Raw genomic sequence first — 9,062 nt, 5'->3', positions numbered from 1 at the left:
GTTCAATGGTGAGAACTGTCTCCGTTCCAGGAGCAAAAACAGGAAATTGAGTCTATCATAGTTCACATGGGATTCAATGACATTATGAAGGGCAGCTCAGAACAGCTGAAGATGGATTTTAAAGAACTGATTGTGTCACTACTTGACACCAACAAACACCCAATAATATCTGTCCCTCTGTCCTTCTTAAACCATGGCATTGAACAGTTCTGCAGATTCTAGTCCTCCATAACTAGCTACGAGACTACTGCAGCTCTCTGTGTAACATTTATTGACAATTTTGATACCTTCTGGAAAGAAAGCTAATTTTATATGGAAGATGGGATCCACCCAAATCTTTAGGGTTTCTGGATCCTTTCACAGCATTATAAGGCAGCGTTGAGACAATGACTTATCAATGACCTAAGCCCATCTCAGTTAATCCCTACCATTGTGTCGCTTGAGTAGTCAATGCTTCAGCAAATGTACATTATCCCAGGGGCGTTAGAAGACACAATGTAAGTAACCTAATTTGTCCCTCTGCTAATACCACAGCTATTGCATGCAGAAATCATGTGCCTATGAACCAGAGTTATACTGTTAGCACTGAGGCGGTGTGCCCTAGTAGGAAGTCCATCGTGTGCAGCTCACCCTGCACTAACATAAATAACATGAGCATGTCTACCTCTGCTAAGCTTCCCAGTAAAGCATCCCAAAAGTGCTAAAAAAACATTAACATGTGGCTTAAGAAACAAGGTTCATGAAATCAATAATTTGCTAGTAACAGATGACATTCATATTTTGACAATCTCTGAAACTCACTTAGATAAAGCCCACTCAAGAGAAAGCTTCAAACTGTAACTAGTGTCTGGAACCTAGTGCAGGTTATCAGTCAATCTACCAGGGTAGTTACAAACAGCAGAGGAATTAAATGATCAACATGTATTGACAACATATTTACTAATGTGCTTTAAAGCAGTATCCAAATCCATCGAATGTAGTGATCACAATATAGTAGCCATATCTAGGAAAACAAAAGTTCCAAAAGCTGGGCCTAATAAACTCAGCAAAAAAAGAAACGCCCCTTTTTCAGGACCCTGTCTTTCAAAGATAATTCGTAGAAATCCAAATAACTTCACATATCTTCATTGTAAAGGGTTTAAACACTGTTTCCCATGCATGTTCAATGAAACGTGAACAATTAATGAACATGCACTTGTGGAACGGTTGTTAAGACAATAACAGCTTACAGACGGTAGGCAATTAAGGTCACAGTTATGAAAACTTAGAACACCATAGGGGCCATTCTACTGACTCTGAAAAACACCAAAAGAAAGATGCCCAGGGTCCCTGCTCATCTGCGTGAGCGTGCCTTAGGCATGCTGCAAGGAGGCATGAAGACTGCAGATGTGGCCAGACGCCTAAGACAGCACTACAGGGAGACAGGACAGACAGCTGATCATCCTCGCAGTTGGCAGACCACGTGTAACAACACCTTCTTAGGATCGATACATCAGAACATCACATCTGCGGGACAGGTACAGGATGGCAACAACAACTGCCTGAGTTACACCAGGAATGCACAATCCCTTCATCAGTGCTCAGACTGTCCGCAATAGGCTGAGAGAGGCTGGACTAAGGGCTTGAAGGCCTGTTGTAAGGCAGGTCCTCACCAGACATCACCAGCAACAACATAGCCTATGGGCACAAACCCACTGTCACTGGACCAGACAGGACTGACAAAAAGTGCTCTTCACTGACGAGTCGTGGTTTTGTCTAAACAGGGGGGATGGTCGGATTCGCTTTTATGATGGTTGAAGAACTGAGCTTTCCACCGAGGCCTGGACTCTGCAGCGGGATCGTCATCGGACTGAGCTTGTTGTCATTGCAGTCTCAACGCTGTGCATTACAGGGAAGACATCCTCCTCCCTCATGTGGTACCCTTCCTACAGGCTCATCCTGACATGACTCTCCAGCATGACAATGTCACCAGCCATACTGCTCATTCTGTCCGTGATTTCTTGCAAGACAGGTACAGTTGAAGTCGGAAGTTTACATACATAGGCTGGAGACATTAACTTGTTTTTCAACCACTCCACAAATCTCTTGTTAACAAACTATAGTGTTGGCAAATTGGTTAGGACAACTACTTTGTGCATGATACAAGTAATTTTTCCAACAATTGTTTACAGACAGATTATTTCACTTATAATTCACTGTATCACAATTCCAGTGGGTCAGAAGTTTACATTCACAACGTTAATAATTAAGAAAATAATTTTCTCTGCTATTATTCTGACATTTCACTGTCTTAAAATAAATTGGTGATCCTAACTGACCTAAAACAGGGAATTTTTTACTAAGATTAAATGTCAGGAATTGTGAAAACTGAGTTGAAATGTACTTGGCTAAGGTGTATGTAAACTTCCGACTTCAACTGTAGATACTGGGGAAATGCCACTGTCCCTTAGAATTAAGCTAGCGCTGGCATACAGGGCAAGATTGAAGGGTAGTACGGTCAATTATCCTACACTGACTGCTGGGAAAATGAACGATATCAAGAGGGGTTTTGGCCCAGAGATTGGAAAAATAGTTGATGAATATGGACTCAGAGATATTGTCATAGAGCCATCTGTGGCAATAGGAAATGTGCCACCGTGGTTTTATACAAGATCACATGTTTATCTCAGCCTGAGAAGAATAGAAAGTGGCATGAAGATAGAGGAACAATATTGGATTAATATATTAGTAATTCGTTTTATTCTTGCCATGCCTTCTTACTACTCATGGGAAATACTTCAGACAAGGTAAATAATCTCTACTCCCCCTCAGTCACATCAATCATTTATCTGACTAACCTAACCTCTACTAAGTTATAGACGATGGGAAGGATATTAAAAGGTATCTTACATCAGCGGTTAGAGGGTTGGGCCAGTAACTGAAAGGTCACTGGTTCGAAACCCTGAGCTGACAATGTGAAAAATCTGTCAACGTGCCCTTGAGCAAGGCATGTAACCCTAATTGCACCTTTAAGTCGCTCTGGATGAGTGCATCTGGAAAATTACTGAAATGCAAATATAAATCAGAGTCAGGATGGGAAGAAAGAAGATATGACTGTCTTATGGGGACATATTTCCATTGATGTCCCTATCTTTTTTTTTTACAAAAGTACATAAACAATTACATAGATAGAGATGAAAACCTCCAGATGAATATGAGTTCCGACAAGCTTGTTTAGCTTATTTTTTAGATGTTTGGGGCTGCTGCTGAACCATGATGTGCAGGCATAATCAAAGTGACACTGGACTAGGGAACTTGCCAGTGTCTTTGTGTTGTTTATAGCTATGTTTCCATAAAATTCACAACAGAATTTCATGTGAATATTCTAAAATCCTAATTTAAAAAAATATGCCATTTCTGGGAATCTTCCCATGACAGGGAGGATTTTAATTTACTGGACATTTGAGAAATGTAATGGACATCCATACACGACTATTCAAAAGTTTGGGATCACTTAGAAATGTCCTTGTTTTTGAAAGAAAAGCTTCCCAGGGGGGAAGGGGAAGGCACCTAGGGAGTGCTTAGGCAAGAGGCCCGCAGGCATACATATACCCGTAGTATATTCACTGTCTAGGCACATTAGGTAAGACCTGGGGGACCACCCCCTGTATTTTGGTTAGGGGCACCAGGTGGTGATAAATTAGGTAAGTAGTGGGTAGGCAGGTAAGGTAGGAGAGGGGGCTTTGAGATTTACTTTCTTTGTTTTGGTTCCGTCCAGACCCTTTTCCCCATATTACCGTGTGAAGGAATAAATTCCTAGTAAACGGTAAACTCTCTGCCTTTAGTCATCCTTACTCACACCTATAGTCCATACCTATTTCACTTCACGGAGAGTTGAGTTGTAGCAAGGTGTTGCGTTCCCTCTTCATAGAGGTGTGTGTAACAGTACAAACCAGATGGAATGGCGGATCACTGCAGAATGCTGTGGTAGCCATGCTGGTTAACTGTGCCTTCAATTCTAAATAAATCAGTGTCACCAGCAAAGCACTCCCACACCATCACACATCATTCCTCCATGCTTCACGGTGGGAACCGCACATGCGGAGATCATCCTTTAACCTACTGTGTCTCACAAAGACACGGCGGTTGGAACCAAAAATCTCAAATTTGGACTCATCAGACGAAAGGACAGATTTCCAGTGGTCTAATGTCCATTGCTCGTGTTTCTTGGCTTAAGCAAGTCTCTTCTTATTGGTGTCCTTTAGTAGTGATTTCTGTGCAGCAATTTGACAATGAAGGCCTGATTCATGCAGCCTGCTCTGAACAGTTGATGTTGAGATGTATCTGTTACTTGAAGCATTTAATTGGGCTGCAATTTCTGAAGTCTAATGAACTTATCCTCTGCAGCAGAGGTAACTCTGGGTATTTGTTTCCTGTGGCGATCCTAATGAGAGTCAGTTTCATCATAGCGTGTGAAGTTTTTTAAAGAAATGTTAAAAGTTCTTAATTTTCCGGACTGACATTTCTCTTTGCTTAATTGAGCTTTTTCTTGCCATAATATGGTCTTTTACCAAATAGGTAAAAAATATGGTCTTACCAAGAAAGAGAAGCTTATACTTGTCAGTGTCATGCTACGACACCGACATGCATTTCTTTGTCAGATGGCTACTGCTTCTGCAATATAGATAGACGTATAGAAAGAGGGTAATTTGTACATATTCTATCCAAATATTTATGCACTACCCTCCTTCTGTGCCCCCCCCAAAAAATGTACAAGTTTAACAACCCTCTTCTACTTTGGACCACCACTCCGCCCTAGTAGGTTTCGATCTGTCTCTAAAAATAAATGTGTTGTCAAACCTGTGATATACTATGACTGTCAGCCAATCAGCATTCGGTGCTTGAACCACCCAGTTTATAATTCTAAGTGTAATTTCACCACCCAGCTGTTGGTGGGAGTAATACACCATCCTATCTGGCACCATTCAACATCCTGTCTCATTCATGTCTCAGAGTTTGTGGCTTGAGAAGGTACAGTGCATTCGGAAAGTTCAGACCCCTTTGATTTTTCCACATTTTGTTACGTTACACAGCCTTATTGTCCTACACACAAAAGCCTATAAGGACAATGAGAAAACAGGTTTTTAGAAATGTTTGCATATATGTAAAAACAGAAATATCTTATATAAGAATATGACTCGAAATTGAGTTCAGGTGCATCCTGTTTCCAGTACACACCTGTCTTTTTATTTTTTTTAAATTTAACTAGTCAAGTCAGTTAAGAACAAATTCTTATATACAATGACGGCCTAGGATGACTTATATACAATGGCGGCCTGGGTTAACTGCCTTTTTCAAAACTGCAGATTTTTTACTTTGTAAGCTCGGGGATTCGATCTAGCAACCTTTCGGTTACTGGCCCAACGCTCTAACCACTAGGCTACCTGCTAACCACTAGGCTACCTGCTGCCCCAAGGACCTGTCTATATAAGGTCCCACAGTTGACAGTGCACAGCCTCCATCATTCTTAAATGGAAGAAGTTTAGAACCACTCTTCCTAGAGCTGGCCACCTGGCCAAACTGAGCAATCGGGGGAGAAAGGCCTTGGTCAGGGAAGTGACCAAGAATCCCATGGTCAATCTGACAGTTCCTCTGTGGAGATAGGAGAACCTTCCAGAAGGACAACCATCTCTGCAGCACTCCACCAATCAGGCTTTTATGGTAGAATGGCCAGACGTAAGCCATTCCTCAGAAAAAGGCACATGACAGCCCGCTTCGAGTTTTCCACAAGGAACCTAAAGGACTCTGACCATGAGAAACATGAAACCTGATGAAACCAAGATTGAACTCTTTGGCCTGAATGCCAAGTGTCACGTCTTGAGGAAACCTGGTACTATCCCTACGTTGAAGCATGGTGGTGGCAGCATCATGCTGTGGGAAGTTTTTCAGAGGCATGGACTTGGAGACTAGTCAGGATTGAAGAAAAGATGAACGGAGTAAAGTACAGAGAGATCTTTGATGATAACCTGCTCCAGAACGCTCAGGACCTCAAAGGTTCACCTTCCAACAGGACAACGACCCTAAGCACACAGCCAACACACACAGCCAAGACAACGCAGGAGTGGCTTCGGGAAAAGTCTCTGAATGTTGTTGAGTGTCCCAGCCAGAGCCCGGACTTGAACCCGATCAAACATCTCTGGAGATAACTGAAAATAGCTGTGCAGCAACCCTCTCCATCATACATAACAGAGCTCGAAAGGATCTGCAGAGAAGACTGGGAGAAACTCCCCAAATACAGGTGTGCCAAGCTTGTAGCATAATACCCAAGAAGACTCGAGGCTGTAATCACTGCCAAAGATGCTTCAACAAAGTACTGAGTAAAGGGTCTGAATACTTATGTAAATGTTACATCAGTTTTATTTTATTACATTTTTTATTTGCAAAAATTCTAAAAACCAGTTTTTGATTTTGTCATTATGGCATGTGTAGATTGAGGGAAAAAAACGCTATAATGTAACAAAATTTGAAAAAAGTCAAGGGGACTGAATACTTTCCGAATGCACTGCTGGAGTTGGACGCTACATTTGTTTGCGTTTGTTCACCAGAGGTAGAGGCAGTAAGTGGCTGTGTTTGTGACTGTGTGCAAGTGTGAGGGGACGCATTTGCTCGCTGCAGCATACCCACATCCATACACCCCCCCAACATTGCGTGCAATGAGACATTTTTCTGAGTTAATTTTGTGCAATTCTACACATTTTACCATGGGGCGGAGAGAAGATTTTGCAATTTTTGTTAATTTCCTGCAATTCTACTCATTTTGCCATGGGGCTGAGAGGAAAATGTGCTGTTTTACAGGTCATTTCCTGCAATTCTACACATTTTGCCATAGGGTGGAGAGAAATAATTGCAGTTTGTTAGCAGTTTGCAGGTTGGGCACTGATGTTGGGCGATTAGGCCTGGCTCGAGGGGTTGCATTCTAATTCATCCCAAAGGTGTTCAATGGGGTTGAGGTCAGGGCTCTGTGCAGGCCAGTGAAGTTCTTCCACACCGATCTCGACAAACTATTGCTGTATGTACCTCGCTTTGTGCACAGGGGCATTGTCATGCTGAAACAGTAAAGGGCCTTCATCTAGAATGTCATTGTATGCTGTAGCGTTAAGATGCCCCTTCACTGGAAGGGGCCTAGCCCGAACAATGACAAATTGCCCCAGACTGTTATTTCTCCTCCACCAAACTTTACAGTTGCCACTATGCATTGGGGCAGGTAGCATTCTCCTGGCGTGCGTCAAACCCAGATTCGTCTGCCAGATGGTGCAGCGTTATTCATCACTCCAGAGAACGCGTTTCCACTGCTCAAGAGTCCAATGGCGGAGAGCTTTACACCACTCCAGCCGACGCTTGGCATTGCACATGGTGATCTTAGGCTTGTGTCCAGCTGCTTGGCCATGGAAACCCATTTCATGAAGCTCCGAAGAAACAGTTATTGCGCTGATCTTGCATCCAGAGGCAGTTTAGAACTCAATAGTGCGTGTTGCAACCAAGGACAGCACTCGGCAGTCCCGTTCTGTGAGCTTGTGTGGCCTACCAATTTGCGGCTGAGCCTAGGGCCAGTTGCCCATCCCTGATGTAGAATATGTTTTTCAACTTGAACCACAACAGTAATGGTAGTACTAACTACAGTCTGGTTCCACCACCCCTGAGAATGTCTCTGTTTCTACTCTCAGGTAGTTGACCCACTCAGATATGTTCTGAGGTTATGAGTTATTCAGGCAATCAGTGCGGTGCATAAAAAAAGTTGCCACAAATTCTTTGAAATCACATGGTTTGTAAGTATAACACAGAGGCCTGCTGAGGGGGTGGAGATAATGAGTGGATTTGCACTTGAAACATTTTAGTTTTCAGATATTGTATGGAAATTAGTTGTGGGTGTCTTGCCCACTTCTCAAACATGGGTTAAGTCATTTTGATACTGAGAGGTCTGACCAAACTATGGCCTTGCGCAGTCATGTGTCATTTTGAAACATGATCGATGGAGACCCCCTGCTAGGCTACTATAAATACCAGTGGCCTATTCAGTGGAGTGAAACAATCAGAATGCAGTAGTAGATTTGTACATTTAAAAAAAAAAGAAGTTTAATCCCAGCACACCCTGATAAGGATTCATTTTTAGACTGGACTTTTAAACATTCCATTTCCCCTGACAATTCTGTTTTACTACTGAAACTAGAGGTTTCACATGTAGTAAAGATTTAACTTGCGTGACTTCAGGTTCAACAAATGACTTCCTGTGGAACACTTTTTTTTCTCTAAAAAAAATCTGTGGTTTTCGTCTTCATTCTTGACACCCACGGTGGTGACAAAATAAATTGTAGTAGCGTTGCGTTATTAGGAAACACTTGCCGCAAGTAGGAGGTGATATGTTCATTCTTGAACACTGTACAACCTCCTTAGAAAAATTATAAACGATAAATCATCTAAATCCGATTACAGAAATGTTATCATGGGGGTGACTAATGTCAGTTGTTTTGGGCAATTAATGGATTTACTGTGGTTGATTCTGAATGGTGTGATATAATATATATATATTTTTTACAACGTCACAAGGATGTGTGTGCCATATTTGCTTTCATGGTAAACTGAAGCCACAAGATACAGTGAAACAAAATAGACAAATATGGACGAGCACAGCTTGCTCTCCACAAAATTACAATCTGTTTATGTCAATGTGATTTCAATTGTACACCGAATATGTCACTATCTTTCTATTGTGGTGTCTTGCACAATACTAGTGCCATATTTCATTTCCATTACGTTTAAGGCCTGAGAATGAGTAGAGCAACAGGGTGACATGATAGAGAATCTGAATAGTAATCTGTGATATGTAATACATCATTAAGCTACTATATCTTCAATATCTGAAATGAAAAAATACTTTTAGTTCAACCTTGAAGAGGGAGGAATTCAGATTTTGAGAACCTGACAAAATAACTCGACCCACCAATTTAGGATTAGATCAAGTGGGATGTAACATCACATTAATATGTCTGTTCTGTTCCACTACTACAGTAAGCCGTTTCATCAAT

The sequence above is a fragment of the Oncorhynchus mykiss genome, chromosome 4, assembly GCF_057628025.1.
Source record: "Oncorhynchus mykiss isolate SJ-2025 chromosome 4, ASM5762802v1, whole genome shotgun sequence".
In the NCBI taxonomy this organism is placed as follows: Eukaryota; Metazoa; Chordata; class Actinopteri; order Salmoniformes; family Salmonidae; genus Oncorhynchus; species Oncorhynchus mykiss.
This window is presented reverse-complemented; position numbering follows the sequence as displayed.